We start from the raw sequence: 19266 nt of genomic DNA on the forward strand, positions 1-19266 counted from the left end.
TATTTATCGAATAAATATTTATCACGTTTATTCTTGTGAAAACCCCACCTCCGAATATTTGTAAATAAAGTCATGGCGAAATATATTTTGTAAACATTTCAAAAATAACTCTAACACTTGTAAATAATTCTAAGTGTTAGATTTTTAGAAAAATTTCGCCAGAGTTTCCCCTGTAACTGGAGGTGGCCACGCTTTCAAGCGTATCATTTTCTTTTACAAAATCATTCCAACAATTTCTTCAAATCAACCAATCAATTTCCAACACATTAAACTAGTTTCAACACATTAACTCGTAGACTAGTATGTAAAATCACATTATTACATGAACTTGTAGTTTTTCTAAAACTATTGTGTAGATCTCGTTATATTTAGTGGATCTATATATATAATAGTTTAGTCTTGTAAAAACCCCGTTTTTAGAACAAATCACTCTTTACAACTTCCCGACAATTTTTGTAAAAATTGTTATTTTGTCGGATCTTTCGTTTCACAAGTGTTCATACACTTGTAGTTTATAAAAATCACCTTTGTAAACATGTTATCCAACTTATATAAAAACATGATTTTCTTGACACTTGGTCCTACGAATATACCACTTGTACATACGTAGATCGGCTCGTTTTAAATACTATTTTTCATGTCAAAACACTTTTACACAAGTTCATGTTTCCCATGTGGTGGAGTTTCACCTTTTAACCCTTGTACAAAAGAAACAAGTGTATGTCAAGATTCGGGATCTTAACAAAGTCGGGTTAAACGATGATAAGAGCCACCACATCGTAGATCGGGTCTCTACAATCAACATATTCAAATACTACGACATTTACACAAGACATGACCTTTTATCCAACGATTTTCATGTTTTAGTAGACTTTTTAGATTCAAAAGGTGGGTTACCGACTTTTAACCGTTAAAAATCCTTTTAACCACTTTAGATACGTTCAAGAGTGAGTTTTAAACAATATACCTCTAGCTCGGGGCTAGGGAAGAATCTAGTCGAAAATGGCGTGGATAAAAGCAACGTAGCGAGGTCCTCCAACTTCCGTTTGCTTCCGGCTTCCTTATGCGTGATTCCCGACACTAGTGTATGCTTGGAATGGCAAGACGAGAACCGAAAAATGGATGGATGGTGGTGGGTATGTTCGGCCGAGAGGGAGGAGCAAGAGGGAGAGAGAGTTGTGTTGGTGTGTGTGAGTTTGTGTGGTGTGGGTGTGTGTTTATATAGAAAATTCAAGTGCCTTCGTCCATCGGTTTATATCGTCTAGATGTCCGCATAATCTAATAAAATAATCAAAAGTTGTACTTGTCTTGTCCTCTTGGTTGGGCCGATCCCATTAGGGGGAATGCCATCCGGTTCGATCTCGATTGTTCAGTTAAGGTTTAGTTTGGTTAAGTCGGTTAACTTTAGGGACTAACCCCGTTAGTTGTTTAATGCGTTGTAAAGCGGGCGTTAGGGTAATCAGGGACCCTAACTGGCTCAGAAAAAGGCTAATAATATTTCTGGCAATATTTTTATGTTCCGGGTATAATCCGGTTGTTCGGTTGGATAGTAATCCGTTAAAGTGCTTAAGTAATCCTTTAAGCGTCGTAAATAATATTTTTAGCGACACAATTTATTCTACGAAGTGTCAGGAATATTTTCTCATGTTTTGGCACTTTATTAGTTAGCTAGAAGCCAGTATGTAAATAAAAGTGCTGTGTTTTGTGCTTTAAGTACGTTTTAGGCACATCCAATCTCTATATCTTATTCCTAGAGACGCAATTATACAACCCTTGTATTCTACACGCACTACGGGTGTAGTAAAATATTTCTGGCTCATTCAGGCCTTTAGAGGCAGTGTCCGCCTGATGCTGACTATATCAGCATGTTCAATAGGTTATCCGTTCAAATGCTACTGTGCTTTTGTGCATCATGTTTGTCACTAGAGTTCAGTAAGTAAATAATGTAGTGACGGAAAAATCAAAGTATGATGCAGATATGTACAAGTATCAACAATCAAGTAGCAGTTTATCAGAAATCTCAGTTAAGCACAGTAATTAGGCAACAATTAATAGTTAATTAAGTCGTACGGATACCTGGTTTTGTGAGGGTTGTCACATTCTCCCCCCGTTAAATAAATTTCGTCCCGAAATTTTAAATTCTGCTTGTAGAAGCAGGGTTCTCAGGAAATAAGTGGGGGTATTTCTCCTTCATTCGGTCTTCACGCTCCCAGGTGAACTCAGGACCATGTCTAGCATTCCAGCGAACCTTGACGAGCTTGACACTGCTCCGGCGGGTCTTGTTTACTTTCCAATCCGTGACCTCGACAGGTTCTTCAACGAAGTGGAGCGTGTCATCAATATGAATTTCGTCGGTAGGAATGGCAACGTTAACTTGAGTTGGACTTCTCTTCAAATTGGATACATGAAATGTATCGTGAACATTATTCAGTTCGGCAGGTAGATCCAACTTGTATGCTACGGTCCCAATTCTTTCCAAAACCTTGAAAGGACCTATGTAGCGTGGATTCAACTTCCCACGTTTCCCAAATCGTGCCACACCCTTCCAGGGTGATACTTTCAACAAAACCATATCCCCAACCTCAAACTCCCGAGGTTTCCTTTTCAGATCTGCGTAGGTCTTCTGACGGTCACGAGCCGCGCTAATGCGATCTCGGATTTGCGCAATCTTATCTGTAGTTTCCTGAACTACATCGGGACCTACCAATTGTCTATCACATGCGTCTGCCCAACAAAGCGGTGATCTGCACTTGCGTCCATATAACGCTTCGAATGGCGCGGCACCAATACTGGTGTGGTAGCTGTTGTTGTAGGAAAACTCAACCAGGGGTAAGTGCTTATCCCAGCTACCGCCTAAATCCATCACACATGCTCTCAGCATGTCCTCCAACGTCTGAATCGTCCGCTCACTTTGACCGTCAGTCTGCGGGTGAAAAGCTGTGCTCATATTCAGCTTTGAGCCAAAAGCTTCCTGGAAGGATTGCCATATCCTCGATACGAACCTCCCATCTCTATCAGAAATAATCGAGAGAGGTACTCCATGGCGTGTAACAATCTCTCTCATGTAGATTTCAGCCAATTTGCTTGTATTATCCTTCTCGCGGATAGATAAGAAGTGTGCTGACTTCGTTAAGCGATCCACTATCACCCAGATAGTGTCATGGCCTCTTGGCGTTCTTGGCAACTTCGTAATAAAATCCATGGAGATTTCTTCCCACTTCCATTGGGGAATTTTTGGTTGCTGCAGAAGTCCCGAAGGCTTCTGGTATTCCGCCTTAACCTTGGCGCATGTTAAACATTTGCTCACGTAAATAGCAACATCGCCCTTCATCCTAGGCCACCAGTAATAATCTTTAAGATCTTGGTACATCTTATCCGCTCCAGGGTGGATAGAGTACCGTGACTTGTGAGCTTCTTCAAAGATAACCTCTCTTAAACCACCAAACAGAGGAACCCAAATCCTTTTCCCAAAACACAATGTTCCTTCCCTGTTTGGCACCAACATCTTCTCCATCCCACGGAGATATTCTTCCTCAAGGTTTCCCTCCTTGAGAGCTTCCTTCTGTGCTGCACGAACGCGTGAGGAAAGGTCGGTTTGAATTATCATTTCCATAGCCCTAACCCTTATGGGCTTGATTCTCTCTTTACGACTTAGGGCATCAGCGACCACATTCGCCTTCCCTGGATGATACTTGATCTCGCAGTCGTAATCGTTCAACAACTCGACCCATCGTCTTTGCCTCATGTTCAACTCCTTCTGGTTGAATATATGCTGGAGGCTCTTGTGATCTGTGAAAATTGTACACTTTGTACTGTAAAGGTAGTGTCTCCAGATCTTCAAAGCAAAAACCACTGCGCCTAGCTCCAAATCATGCGTGGTATAGTTCTTTTCGTGCACTTTCAGTTGGCGTGATGCGTAGGCGATAACCTTTTGACGTTGCATCAACACACAACCCAATCCTTGACGCGATGCGTCACAGTATACCACAAAATCGTCAGTACCTTCTGGTAGAGCTAAGATTGGCGCGTTGCAAAGCTTATCCTTCAATATCTGAAACGCTTCATCCTGTTTGATTCCCCAATCAAACTTCTTATCCTTCTGCGTGAGGAGTGTCAACGGTTGAGCGATCTTTGAAAAGTTCTCGTGAACCTTCGATAATAGCCAGCCAAACCCAAGAATTGCCGAATCTCGGTTGGCGTTTTTGGCGTTTCCCAGTCTTTGATCGCCTCAATCTTGGTTGGATCCACGTGGATTCCATCTCCATTCACCACATGTCCAAGGAATTGCACTTCCCTTAGCCAAAACTCACACTTAGAGAACTTGGCGTACAATTGTTCCTTCTTTAGCAGCTCCAAAATGGCTCTAAGATGCTGCTCGTGCTCAGCCTTTGTCTTCGAGTAAATCAGGATGTCATCGATGAATACGATCACGAACTTATCCAAGTACGGCTTACAAACTCGGTTCATCAAATCCATGAACACCGCAGGTGCGTTTGTCAAACCAAACGGCATAACGAGAAACTCGTAGTGTCCATATCGAGTTCTGAAAGCTGTCTTCGGGATACTCTCCTCCTGTATCCGTAGCTGATGGTATCCGGATCGAAGATCGATCTTTGAATAGAAGCTTGAACCTTGAAGCTGGTCGAAAAGATCATCGATTCTTGGCAGGGGATACCTATTCTTGATCGTCAGCTTGTTCAACTCTCTGTAGTCAATGCACATCCGAAACTACCGTCCTTCTTCTTCACAAACAAAACTGGAGCTCCCCAAGGCGAGAAGCTTGGTCGGATAAACCCCTTGTCTAACAACTCTTGAAGTTGTGTCGACAGTTCTTGCATCTCAGACGGAGCGAGTCTATAAGGTGCCTTAGCCACAGGCGCAGCGCCTGGAACTAAGTCGATGCGAAACTCCACTTGCCTTTGAGGTGGCAAGCCAGGCACGTCTTCTGGAAAGACTTCTGGGTACTCCCTCACGACAGGGATGTCTTCGATCTTCGGCTCAGCAGCCTTCTTATCTACAATGTGTGCCAGAAAGGCAGCACATCCCTTCTGCAAACACTTTCTTGCCTTCAGGCAGCTAATCATCCTTAACGGCGTCTCACGCTTCTCCCCACGAACAACGATGGTCTCACCATCTTCGGTCGGGATTCGAATAATCTTCTCGTGGCAAACTATCTCTGCCTTGTTACTCGATAACCAATCCATCCCTACTACCACGTCGAAGCTTCCCAACTGTACGGGTAGTAGATCGAGAGCAAACTCACGCTCTCCCAGCTCGATTACACAACCTCGAATCACCTCGTTAGCCTCTACTAACTTCCCATTCGCTAATTCGATCGAGTAAGGAATATCTAACTTACTGGCGGCTAAACCAAGCATGTTTCTAAATTCTAACGATACGAAGCTATAATCGGCACCAGTATCAAACAAAACGGATGCATAGCGTTGGTTTACAGGGAACGTACCAGTGACAACGTTGGGATCCTGGCGTGCTTCCCTGGCTTCCATGTTAAACACTCTTCCGCGTGCCTGGGTTAATTCTGGGCAATTCCTCTTGAAATGCCCTTGATCTCCACAATTGAAACATCCGGGCCTCTGCCCGTTTCCACCATTGTTTCCAGCTTGATGGTTTCCCTGGTTCCGATTCATGGTGCCTGCTTAGTTAGCATTGTTGGCACGGTTTCCATCTCCTCCCAGGTTTCCTTGTGGGCGGTTCCCATTACCACCACGGTTATTCCTATTCCCATTTCCTCCTTGGCCTCCCCGGCCAGCATTAGCCCAACAGAAATCCTTCGTATGACCAGTCTTCCCACATGATTCACAAACTCTCAGGCTGCAACGACCAGAGTGATGTTTTTGGCATGAGTTGCACTTGGGGTGTGCACCCATGTATCCCTTCCCTTTCTTTCTACCACCAGTCGTATCTTGAGCTGGCGCATTCGATTCTCCCTTCTTAACCACCATCCCGGTGCTTTGCTTGAAACTTGAAAACTTTCGCTTATTACCACCAGATGACTCCACATGAGTCTCCTTTTTCTTGGGCTCAACCCCATCAAACTTGTTCAACCGAATCGCCTCTTCGGTGAGAGCCACACTCAGATCAATGGCTTCTGTGATGGTTGCAGGTTTGGAAGAAGTCACCATGCTGATTATCTGAGGAGCCAATCCCCAGATGAAGCGTTCAATCCTCTTGAACTCCGGTGTAACCATGTAGGGTACCACGTGCGACAAATCGTGGAACCTCTGGACACACTCAGCTATCTTGGAACCTTCCATCTTTAGGTGCCAGAATTCGGTCTCTAACCTCTGAATTTCAGCACGAGAACAGTACTTCTTGCGCATGAGTTCTTTCAACTCTGTCCAGGTCAGTGCGTAAGCTGCGGCTTCGCCAAGGGTCTGGACCTGTAGATTCCACCAGGATAGGGCTCCATCCACAAATAGCCCTGAGATGTAAGTGACTTGCTGATCCACAGCGCACTTGCTCATGCGAAGTACGGACTCTGTCTTCTCTGCCCAGCGGACGAAAGCAACAGCACCACCTGTGCCGTCGAAGTTTATGGGCTTACAGTCCAAAAATTGTTTGTAGGTGCACCCTGCACATACATTACATCATAGGAACGGCATTAGCATCTGCTAAAGGAATCCATTTAGGCCATGGTATGTCTTAATGACTTAGGGTTACCATGAGGAGGATTTTGGTTGCCGTTGAGGTTCGAGCTACTTCCGCTTGGTCCTCCTTGCGAGGCAGCATATTGAGCAATGGCGGCAGCAATAACTTGCTGTAATTCGTCCTGGGTAGTAGGCATCGGCTGAGGTTGTCGTCTTGGCGCCATCTTCTAAAGATGCGTACGTCGATTAGGCCATAATAAACATACGTATATAGTAATAGTAATAGCATATAACATCTCATGTTATCTATATATCACACACAACATCCCATGTCCCAACATCCCATGTCACAAATATCATACACACAACATCTCATGTCCCAACATCCCATGTTGCAAATATCATACAACATCCCATGTCCCAACATCCCATGTTGCAAATATCATACATACAACATCCCATGTCCCAACATCCCATGTTGCAAATATCATACATACAACATCCCATGTCCCAACATCCCATGTTGCAAATATCATACATACAACATCCCATGTCCCAACATCCCATGTTGCAAATATCATACAACATCCCATGTCCCAACATCCCATGTTGCAAATATCATACATACAACATCCCATGTCCCAACATCCCATGTTGCAAATATCATACATACAACATCCCATGTCCCAACATCCCATGTTGCAAATATCATATATACAACATCCCATGTCCCAAAACATAAATAAGCAATCAAGTGAATCAGATATGGTGAGAATACGGTGATTTATATCGAGACCATAATGTGGTAAGGGTATCAGTACGTCACTGTATCATACAATCACAAATCAAATAGGGGCTACATCACCCCCGTCAAAAACAATATCACATCAGTGTCACATACATCCAGTACATCAACAAGTATCAACAAAAATCAGTATCGTCAGATGGTCTCCAAAAGGCTGTGCAGTCACAATCGCGGTCGTCTCACCATCGCCTACCACTATGGTACCAATGAGCCCTATGCGGATGGGGGTGGAGGAGGGGGAAAGTGAGTGTAGAGTAAGCGGCGTAAATGAAGCCAATCCTCCTCCATCGCCTGCTGAGTGCGAATAACAGATGCAATCTGCTGCTCCATAGTCGTAAGTCGGGCAGCAAAGTCAGGAGGTAATGATCGAAAAGGCTGAAAAGGTGAAGATGTCTGACCAAGATATGGACCTAGTGATAACTGAGCTCTCTCGAGCTACTGGAGTCGCTGTGTATGGGAATCATGCTGATGGAGACGTCCTCAATGGTATGTCCCATATGGAATGGATGATATGGATCAGTGGGTGGCATCGGTGAGGAAGATGACCAAAGCAGTGGCATGCTGGTGGGATCGAATGGTGCTACATGAACAGAAGATGGAACAGGTGTCATCTGAGGCATGAAGGGCATAGGCATCGGGATGTGCCCAAAGGGGTGGGCTGAAGAGCCCTCTCCAGGCCCTGCTGGAGGTACAAACGGTGGGATCTGAAACGAAAAATCAGTATGATGTGCCTCAGTGTGGTGTGGTGGAAGCGGTGGAACATCCTCGTCAGCCGGTATCCAACCGTGCTGAGCCTCCTCATCAGGCGGATCCATATGCTCTGCAAATAGAGCGTGCTCAGGCTCAATGGGTACAGGATCAAAAGGAGCAATGACAGGATCAACATGATCAACATGGTGGTCAACAGGGACGTCAGCAATCAAAGGTGGGTCAACAAAAGGATCAACAGCATGATCAGCAACTAACAAAGGGACATCATCAACAGGAAGATCGCCAACAGGCGGGTCAGCCAAAACGGGCTCAACAGGAACGTCAGCATGTACCAAGTCATGCTCATGTACAGGATCGAGAGCAGCTGCCTGCTCTGGGGCTACGGCAGGCTCCTGGTCATCAAAAGCCATGTCAAAATCAAACTCTGGATCAAAGGGATCGATAGGATCGACGGGATCAACAGGGTCCTCCATATGATGGTCCATAGGAATATACTCAATGTCGCGGTCAGGATCAAATCCTGGAGGAAAAACGGGATCGGAGTCCTCAATAACGTCGTGCTCAAATACAAGGCTCGGAATGGGGGCGGTAGAAGATGCCTGATCAGGGTCCGAGTCATGAACAAAATGCTGAATGCTCACCTCGTGAGACGGAGCAGAAGCCACAGACTCAAAAGAGTCTGGGACTGGTGAGTGGACGGGCGAGTCTCCAGCTGGGGCATCAGCAATCATCAAGAGACCGTCAGCGGGTAAAGGGGCTGCATCAGGATCCTCGTCCTCAAAAGGCTCGTCCTCGTAGAGATCGATGTCGCCGTCAGCCTCGGCGTCTAGTAATAGCTCGTGTGCTGGATAAGAAGCAAGAGGAATCGGAGCTGGAATCACAACAAGGGGAAGATACTCAGCAGGATCGCCATCAATAGGCTCATAGGCACCCTCAGGTAAAGCGAAGGGCAAGGAGTCATCAGTATGCTCATCAATGCCGTCGGGTAGAGCGAACGGCTGGAAGTCATCATCATCCGTGCTCGTGTAGTCTGAGGTATGCACCTCACGCTCCGATGACACAATGTCATCCGACACTATGGGTAGAGGTCCAGTGGTATCTGAGTCTTATACGCATAAACATGTCGCATGGCACCGGAGACTCATGATGGCGGTAACACAATCACAAGTATGCACAAATAATCAGTAAATCAGGCAATCACATAAGCTACCAAATAATAATCACATAATCCACCTAGTCCCACTAGCCTCCCAGCCTCCCAGACTGTCCTTCCTAGTCCCACTAGCCAACTTTCCCAGCCTCCCAGACTGACTCCCTAGTCCCACTAGCAAACTTTCCCAGCCTCCCAGACTGACTCCCTAGTCCCACTAGCAAACTTTCCCAGCCTCCCAGACTGACTCCCTAGTCCCACTAGCAAATTCTCCCAGCCTCCCAGACTGACTCCCTAGTCCCACTAGACAACTACCTCGATCCATTAGATCGAGCCTCGGCCTCCCAGACCGAGCCTCAGTCTCCCAGACCGAGCCTCAGCCTCCCAGACTGAGCCTAAAAATAATAAATAAAATATGCTCAACATTTGTTTATAAAAACGTTTTGGATCTGGACTTAAGTGGTATGCAGAAAAATGTTTTCGTGAGAGCCCTAGTGATCATAGTCTAGACTCGAGAAGGAATCCTAGTTCGCTATGATCAGAGCTCTGATACCAAGCTGTCACACCCTGGCTTTGCGGAAGCGTGGTTAATTTGGTGTGACTTCTTAATACCATAGCTTAATCATAACAAGCTATATGAATTAAAAATGTGCAAGATCATCCATTAAAATAAAATAGTAAAACATTGTCTTAATGGGTTAAACCCAACAACCATAACTTGTCTAAATATTATAAATGCAAACTTAACATAAACATGATTCAAGGACTGTGACTTGTCCAGGAAAGAGTCACAAGCCTCGAACCCTGGATGACCTCGGGCCTAATGCAGCGGAAAACAAGCCATACCGCGCCAGATCGTTAATTCCCTGAAATACATGTAAGTTGAAAAATCAACAATAATGTTGAGCGAGTTCATGCGAACGTGCGTAAACAAACCTTTATCTTTATCAAAAACCTGGTATGTAGCAATTAAGGAAAAAGAGATCACCAATGGTTTGCAAGGCCATTGATATGTGTGAAGTGCAAGTAGGGATGACTCAAACCTAGCGGATTTATGCGTCGGGCACTAAGTCACCCCGAGGTCCGTTATGCTGGACCTGGGGCTGGGCTCGCTACACCCAGATAGATCTACCGCTCCTGTCCCTCGGTCCTACTACGAGGATTAATGGCCTCAAGTTGTGCCTACCCACTCACATGATCTGAGTAACAAACCTCCTTACGCTAACCATACCATGTATAAACATATTCATAATCATTGTAACATGTATTTCACCCCCGCAGTTTATAAAACTGAAAATAGTTAAGAGAAAAGGGGGACATGAACTCACAGTGAGTGCGTCACAATACCAAGTAATCCAAATATCCAACTGCTGCGCAACGACCTACATGTGCTAATTCTATTAGACGGATGGCCGTGCCTTAGCTTTATAGTTTACATTTTCGGGAAACAGTTAGACAACCGTTCCGTGTATATACTTGGTAGTTAATTTCCTTCCCAAGGATGGGGGAATTAATACATGTGTGTTTATAATATTAAGTCTCACTTAATATATTTTATTTCTCATTCTCAAAATATAATTATTTTTCTCAAAAATAATATATTTTCTCTTTACATAATACTTTCCAAAATAATACGTTGACAATATCCGCATTTATGAATATTTCCGGATAAGGCGTAAGTTACGTTTTGGCGATTAAGTGGTAATAGTAATTACCGTTGTAACTTATATGTTTGTCGTATAAGCGTTTGTATTATTTTGGGTTCGACAAAGTTAGTAAATATTATTTTTACTCTAAAAATAATATTTATTTATTTTCACAAAATAATCATAAACAGTGTTGTGAAAAATATATTTATCGAATAAATATTTATCACGTTTATTCTTGTGAAAACCCCACCTCCGAATATTTGTAAATAAAGTCATGGCGAAATATATTTTGTAAACATTTCAAAAATAACTCTAACACTTGTAAATAATTCTAAGTGTTAGATTTTTAGAAAAATTTCGCCAGAGTTTCCCCTGTAACTGGAGGTGGCCACGCTTTCAAGCGTATCATTTTCTTTTACAAAATCATTCCAACAATTTCTTCAAATCAACCAATCAATTTCCAACACATTAAACTAGTTTCAACACATTAACTCGTAGACTAGTATGTAAAATCACATTATTACATGAACTTGTAGTTTTTCTAAAACTATTGTGTAGATCTCGTTATATTTAGTGGATCTATATATATAATAGTTTAGTCTTGTAAAAACCCCGTTTTTAGAACAAATCACTCTTTACAACTTCCCGACAATTTTTGTAAAAATTGTTATTTTGTCGGATCTTTCGTTTCACAAGTGTTCATACACTTGTAGTTTATAAAAATCACCTTTGTAAACATGTTATCCAACTTATATAAAAACATGATTTTCTTGACACTTGGTCCTACGAATATACCACTTGTACATACGTAGATCGGCTCGTTTTAAATACTATTTTTCATGTCAAAACACTTTTACACAAGTTCATGTTTCCCATGTGGTGGAGTTTCACCTTTTAACCCTTGTACAAAAGAAACAAGTGTATGTCAAGATTCGGGATCTTAACAAAGTCGGGTTAAACGATGATAAGAGCCACCACATCGTAGATCGGGTCTCTACAATCAACATATTCAAATACTACGACATTTACACAAGACATGACCTTTTATCCAACGATTTTCATGTTTTAGTAGACTTTTTAGATTCAAAAGGTGGGTTACCGACTTTTAACCGTTAAAAATCCTTTTAACCACTTTAGATACGTTCAAGAGTGAGTTTTAAACAATATACCTCTAGCTCGGGGCTAGGGAAGAATCTAGTCGAAAATGGCGTGGATAAAAGCAACGTAGCGAGGTCCTCCAACTTCCGTTTGCTTCCGGCTTCCTTATGCGTGATTCCCGACACTAGTGTATGCTTGGAATGGCAAGACGAGAACCGAAAAATGGATGGATGGTGGTGGGTATGTTCGGCCGAGAGGGAGGAGCAAGAGGGAGAGAGAGTTGTGTTGGTGTGTGTGAGTTTGTGTGGTGTGGGTGTGTGTTTATATAGAAAATTCAAGTGCCTTCGTCCATCGGTTTATATCGTCTAGATGTCCGCGTAATCTAATAAAATAATCAAAAGTTGTACTTGTCTTGTCCTCTTGGTTGGGCCGATCCCATTAGGGGGAATGCCATCCGGTTCGATCTCGATTGTTCAGTTAAGGTTTAGTTTGGTTAAGTCGGTTAACTTTAGGGACTAACCCCGTTAGTTGTTTAATGCGTTGTAAAGCGGGTGTTAGGGTAATCAGGGACCCTAACTGGCTCAGAAAAAGGCTAATAATATTTCTGGCAATATTTTTATGTTCCGGGTATAATCCGGTTGTTCGGTTGGATAGTAATCCGTTAAAGTGCTTAAGTAATCCTTTAAGCGTCCTAAATAATATTTTTAGCGATACAATTTATTCTACGAAGTGTCAGAAATATTTTCTCATGTTTTGGCACTTTATTAGTTAGCTAGAAGCCAGTATGTAAATAAAAGTGCTGTGTTTTGTGCTTTAAGTACGTTTTAGGCACATCCAATCTCTATATCTTATTCCTAGAGACGCAATTATACAACCCTTGTATTCTACACGCACTACGGGTGTAGTAAAATATTTCTGGCTCATTCAGGCCTTTAGAGGCAGTGTCTGCCTGATGCTGACTATATCAGCATGTTCAATAGGTTATCCGTTCAAATGCTACTGTGCTTTTGTGCATCATGTTTGTCACTAGAGTTCAGTAAGTAAATAATGTAGTGACGGAAAAATCAAAGTATGATGCAGATATGTACAAGTATCAACAATCAAGTAGCAGTTTATCAGAAATCTCAGTTAAGCACAGTAATTAGGCAACAATTAATAGTTAATTAAGTCGTACGGATACCTGGTTTTGTGAGGGTTGTCACACTGGGGGAGATGAGGAGATGATTGATGAAGAAGACGAGGATGAGCCTTCTGGTCCACGGGGACCACAACAGAGGTACATGAGGCCACACAGGGAGATTAATGCAGATGTGGCAGGTTTTGTGAAACAAAGACAAGGGCCGTCGTTCAGAAATTATAACCGCGGGCAACAAGCGTGTTATGATAACATCTCGGCATGTATAGGCGAGGGTCGAGAATATAACAGGAGGAGAGAGAATTGGGAAGAGATGTACGGAACCTACTCGCAAGAACAGTGGGCCTCCCAAGCGGCCTATCGTGAGAGAATGGAGAAATATATGGAAGAGCAACAATTGCAACAAGCGCTTCAAAGATCTCACATGGAACGCTTGATACAATTGCAAGAAGAAGATATGGCCCAAAGACGGGCATGGGAAGAAAGGGAGGAAAAAGCACGAAACGAGCGGAACACATTGGAAGATAACCAATGGAGTGCTTTGTATGTCTCACAGGAAATGACTATTAATAATGCCAAAATTCTCCAAGATCAGGAGAGACATCGAAGAGACTATGAGGCCGGCCTTCCTTATGTCGAGCACTCGGGGTGGACCGACTACCCCAATCTCTCCGTCCCACGAGGCCCATCGGGCCCATCTCCTCACTGGCCCGAAGCCGTAGGCTCCAGTTTCATTCCGATACCCTATCAGCCACCACCTCAAGGAGAGTCGAGCCCACTTGATAACTACAGGGAGATGTTTGAAGCCCTCACGGGTTATCCATACCAGCCAAACCCGCCAGTTGATCCCAACGAGAGATATCAGCGGTGAAGGCAAGGTATGTTTTGTGTTGTTGTTATATACTTTAGTTTCTTTATTTCTTTTTCGTTATTATTTATTTTTGCCTAGTTAAATGAACGTTGTGGGTGTGTTCCCTATATAACCCTCACGAGACCTCTCGTCCTCCTAAGCTATTGGGGGGTTTAAAAGGGCTTGTTGCATAAGCTAAATGCAACCGTGATTCCTACAAAAGTGAGTTACGCTTGTTGTTGTTGTTGTAACTTATTTTTCCACAAAAATCAAGGTAATTTAACGTATAAATTGGTAACACTTTTATAAAAACGGTAGAACTAACCACCTAACAAATTTTAATGGTTGTGAGAAGCATGCTTCTACATAAGGGTTAGAATTTGTAGGTATATGATGTTCGAGAGAACCGTTTTTATGAAGAGAAGAAGAAGATATGGGCATCAAGCAACAAAAATCAGGTGCATGCGTTTCCTTTTTACCTTGATTCTTAGTTTAGTAATAAGTGGATTGTATTTTGTATTTTATTTTTCCGGGGTGAAATATTGGGAAGGTTAGCCGTGTCACATCCCTTGTGCGTTTTCAAACTCTAGTTCTTACACATTGAGGACAATGTTTACCTCAAGTGTGGGGATGGGGGAGTAGTAAAAGTTTTTGATTTTGACCCATTCATTTAAACACTACACATTAAGGACAATGTTTACCTCAAGTGTGGGGATGGGGGAAAATTTCAAAAATTTTTCAAAAATGTCTTGTTTCAAAAGCGGTTTTAAAGCACAAGACGGGTATTTAGCGGGTCGTTATTTGGGAGTAATTCGCCTAAGGAACTAGCATTTGATGCATATCACATATCATACCCTTATACGTGAGGTTTTTAGCCTCTTTTATATCATAGATTTACATTTACATGTTTCTTTGTTTGAGTGGACCATTAGTCGCGTATTGTAGAACGTTTGATACGTTTGAGACCATAGACCGAATACAAGCACGAGAATGATTAAGGCATTAGGTAAACCTTTTCCTTTTACACCATTTTTATATCCTTACCAAAAAATTATCCCCTAGTAGCCAATTTTGAGCCTAATCCCTTCGTTTGATCACCCTTTAGCCAATAACCTTAAAACCTTTTTCTTTTAAACCTATGTGATGAAAATTCGATTATAGGAGTTAAGTTGTATAGTGGTATTTGTTTGTTTGCATTTATAAAAAAAAATCAGAAAATATATGAAAAAGAATAGAAAAATCATTGAGAAAAGAACAAAAATATGTGTTTCTAGTGTTGAATAAAAGGTGAAAATCATCGCTTTATAGTTGATGTTTATAGTTTACTTGGGTTTAGAATAGTTGTGTTGTAATAAAATCGAATTTTCATCACCTTAGCTACTTTAAATATCCTATTTCCTACCCTTAGCCTAGCCTCGTTACAACCCTTACAAAGACCTTATGACTTGTGCTTAGTATTCGTGATCGGTGGTGGAGAATGATTGAGTTGCAAGCCTATGCGGGTACGTGTTCTGATCGGTGTTGAGTGATTAATTGTTGAAGTGCTAATACATTATACACATTACCAATTTTTAAGCCGAGTGCAGAGAAGATTGTGAGGGATATGTATGACTTGTTAGTTTTACGGGCGGGTTAATCTTGGATAACTATTATTATATGTGATTATTCACTTGACCGGTAAATATGTGAAAATTGTAAAGAATTTGAACTTTTGTATGACAATAGACCTTAACCTTAGTCTCGGGAATGGGGAGTGAATTTGTTGTTTGACCTTTGCGAAAGTGAAAACAGATTTGCTTGAGGGCAAGCAAACGACAAGTGTGGGGATGTGATACGTGGTTGAAAACCGGTGTTTGTTATTGCATAACTTGATGTTTTTACATAAGTTTTAAATTCGGATAGCCTACTTTTAATCAGAAACGTGTTTTGCAGGTTTGGTGGAGTTTAAGGAGCTTTTCAGGAGCTTTACGGATCATCGGGTTGAAAACCGGAGCACCGGGACGCGTTACAGATCAACTGGGAGCGCGAGAAGTGAAAAATGGGAAGTTGGTACTGAAGAGGCCGTCGCCGACGGGCTCTAGATCATCCCGTCGGCCAAAAACACTCGTATACAGGCAAATAACCCGTCGGCCACATTTCAGCTTTTGGGAGCCCGTCGGCGACGGGTAACAGATTTCACAAACGCGGATTTTTGAGGTTTGAGCTAGGAATCGATTTTCATTGGTTCAAGAGGCATTCAACTCGGGAGTTACACTATCTTGGGAGTTGAATCTTGATTTTGGAGCCTAATACCGCCTACCATTCATCTCTATTCGATCTACCATCTACAACATCACCCGAATCAAGAACATCATCATCATCATACACAATCAATCATCCACAACCCTAATTCCATTCATCAATCACTTCACCATTACCAATTATTCCATAAACCCTAATCATCCACCATTCCTTCATCCTTCAAACTTCAAGTTGATCTCAATTAAGTTCCAAGCATCCGGTGATCGAGTTTCTTCAACCATGAGCGGCTAATCACCTTGGTTTCACCCCGGTGTAAGTAGTTGTTAAATTTAGGGTTTCGAATTGTTCTTGTTTCAACTTGGTGAGAAATTGTGTTTGATTTTTGAAACCATTGACAATAGTTTACATTTGTTTCGTATTCGTAAATTGTCGAACGATGTTAAAAGTTATGACTTTACGAAATGGTTATGTGTAGTTATGCATTGTCGTGGTTAGGTTTTACTTTTGTTGATTACAAAGTGCATTCTTGTCCATTTTTCGAAGCGTTGATAGTTATTGGCACCTAAGTCACGGTACACTAAATCCGCTAATCGTATGCAATCGAGTTGAATCTAAAAACTTGTAGAAACCCTAGATTAGCAATTACCGAAAACCGGGTGTGAACCCTTTTTCTTATTATCGTTTAGTAATCAATCTTTCTTGCAATCGTTAATTAGTAGTTATTAAGCAATTAAATCAATTCCATTAGTTCAAATTCACATCTTTCAACTAAACAAAAATACAAAAATATCTGGCAAGCTTCATAAATCGTGACATTTGTTCTAATTCAATCAAATCCACACGCAAACCACATACTCTTCGTGGTTCGACCCCTTGCTACCACTAACTATTTGTTAAGGGTAATTTGGGCTTATAAATATTATCTTTGACTAGAGCACGACACTCCGATCAGACAGAGGATCATATCAGTTTATGACTAATCACCAGCAACGTTGAGCTATAAACATTTTAAGTTCTAAACAATTCACTTAGATTGTCAGTATACTGATCACTTAACTTTTCACACACAGTTCAACTGATTCGAGATACGAGATTAATGTTTTCGGAACTTTAACTTATTTGCATGTCCCACCTCAGAATATACTCCCGTGTCAAGATTCCCTAGATTCAATCTTACAGGTGAATATACTATATTGATATCTATACTCTGGGTTAGTGCGAGACCTTGAGAGCTCAGGTATGAACTATCATTCAGTCAAAGAGATGAAGTCTCGACTTTGAGGTGTGTCCCACTTAGGGTTCTTCTTTACAACTACACTTGATTTATATCTTTCGATATTTTTCAATTTTTATGCAGGGGGAAAGCTTTTAATGCGCAAAGTATTATACGAGGTCTAGGCCATTGCTGACGCAAAATTTAAAGACCAAAGTATAAAGACTTAGTATCTCAGAATTAGGCAACCTCTCAAACGAGATTTCAGAGGTTATCCATATATCCGAGAGATGTTCCCCACGAGATAAGAAAGTTATTGATATTTAGGTTTATATCTCGAAATCAATCTACTAAATGTGTAAAAACCTACTGGCACATCATTAGTGGGACCGTTTATCACATTTGACTTTCCATTTCTTTAGCGTAATTTGATTGTCTACTGATATACTATCTTTTCCTCTTTTTACACAAAACTCTTTTAATTTTTTTTCTCATGTTTTTGGCTTTTTTAAATTTTCAAATGTTTTTGTTTTTTCTGAAAATATTTACTTCCCCTAAAATCCAAAACATTTAAAGAAAATTTGATAACCGATGTAGATAGCTTTATCTCGCCATCCATTTTCTTCTTGACATGCTCCGTTTTGCAGAAAGTACCCCCATGATTTACAACACATTGATTTTTAACAATATTAAAACCATTTAATCATTTGTGAAATAATCATGTTTGTTTAGCCGTGAGGGTGTCGCCATATTTAATCAACATATTTTTCAAATTTAGATTTTAAGAAATTTAAAAACAAATATTTTTTTTCATTTTTCAATTTTTGACAAAATAAAAACATATTTTTGGTTTTTTTAAATTTTTTCTATTTTTTAGGGTTTTTGATTTAAGGTTTATTTATGTACAAAAACAAACAAACTCTCTATTTTTCAGTTGCAGGGGACTGCCTCCTCTTGTGCCAGGCTGCTCCCCTCCTCGTGTTGACACTCAGTTGTCTTCAGGAGCACCTGCACATTCAATTCACTCAATTATTTGAATAACGCAACCCAGGCCTGTTTGACCTTGGGTATTGTCACACAAAAAGAACTATTCAACTTTGGAAAATCTTTATCATTTTTCACAAATACGTTTTCATTCTTATTGTCAACCTGTTTGGTTGAATCAATTTTCTGATTTGCACTCACAAAAGTCGTTTGTTTCTTTGCCACCCAAATCTGACCCGTTGAACCATTCCTTTGATAAAATCGAGAATCAATTTGACTGTTTTCTTCTGTCAAATCAATTTTTGGTTTCCAGATTTGTTTTGGTTCTAAAACATTTACTTTCTGTTTCCAAATCTGTTATGGCACAACTTTGGGTGTCGATGGTTTCGGTTTCCAAGTTTGTTTTGATCCAAATTTGTTTGACTTCTGTGTCTTAACCTGAACTTTCCTTTTCTATTTCAACATCAACAGACTTCATATTTGGACATTTGTGACCAATATGTCCAATTTGATCACACTTAAAGCATGTTCTCTTGGAAACATCCTTGAAAACTTTAAGCCAATGGATTATTCCACAATTGAGGGTGTCAAAGCACCCAAGGCTAAGGTCATTCCTCTAAAAGACATCCCAACAGAGGTTAAAATCTCTGTTGAAAAGGAAGTTGAAAAGAGGAAGAGAAGATAAAAGATTAAAAACCTGTTTTGTGATTTTTATGAGAAAAGAAACCATGCTACAAAAGAATATTTTCTTTTAAAATCATATGATATCAATAAAACAAGTGTCATTGAGCCTGCACCTAAGTGCACAATTTGTGGAAAAAC

The sequence above is a fragment of the Helianthus annuus genome, chromosome 1, assembly GCF_002127325.2.
Source record: "Helianthus annuus cultivar XRQ/B chromosome 1, HanXRQr2.0-SUNRISE, whole genome shotgun sequence".
Classification (NCBI taxonomy): Eukaryota; Viridiplantae; Streptophyta; class Magnoliopsida; order Asterales; family Asteraceae; genus Helianthus; species Helianthus annuus.